This window comes from Ochotona princeps, unplaced genomic scaffold (assembly GCF_030435755.1).
Source record: "Ochotona princeps isolate mOchPri1 unplaced genomic scaffold, mOchPri1.hap1 HAP1_SCAFFOLD_219, whole genome shotgun sequence".
NCBI classification, from domain to species: domain Eukaryota; kingdom Metazoa; phylum Chordata; class Mammalia; order Lagomorpha; family Ochotonidae; genus Ochotona; species Ochotona princeps.
Genome location: NW_026700510.1, coordinates 97,501 through 98,256, shown reverse-complemented (window position 1 = coordinate 98,256; position 756 = coordinate 97,501).

Here is a 756-nt window from a genome sequence, read left to right as displayed (position 1 = left end):
ACGCTGCCTCTCGCACCTCTACCTCGCCGTGGCCCGTGCCTCCCCCCTCTGGGTCGGGGGAGGGTCCCGCTGGGCCGGGCCGGGTGTGTCCCGGTGCCTACTGTGGGCCTGACGGAGGGGCTCCTGTGGTCGCTCGCACGCAAGCACGCGGTGTGCGTGTGTCGCCTCCGGTGTGTGGCCTTCCGCTTGCCACCTGGGGCCCTGGGGTTGTGTGTGGCTTTGTCCCGTGCTGCCCCTGTGGCCCTGGTGTGGGGTGGCTCTGCTCGCTTCCCGCCCTGGGCTTGCCGTTGGCCCGCTGGCCGGTCACCGCCGGCGAGGGTGGTGCGGTGGGGCCACGGGTTTGGGCCTGTTGGGTCTCCCCTCGGCCGCGTCGGCCTTGGGAGCGTTCCTGCGGGGTTGCGGCCCTCGGGGCCGGGGCCCGGATGTTGGCGGATGGAGGCCGGGATCCGGCAGCAGGTAGGCGCCCGGCGTGTGGGCGTTGGCGGTGTTGCGTTGGGGGCCCCGGTGGGGGGGCCTCAGGCGCGCGTCGGGGAACGCGTGGGGGTCGCTGGAGGCGGGCTCCGGTGTCCCAGGCGTGTCACGGGACCGCCCGGGTGTGGGCGGTGGCATCCCGTGTCTGTTTTCCGGGAGGGACCCGGCTTTCGTTGGCCCGAGGTGTTCCCTCGTGGCTCCCCGTCGCGCTTCTGGTGCCTCTCCCCCGTGGTCTCATGCCACCCCCCCATATAGGTACCCCCCTCGCCGCCCGCTGCGGCCTCG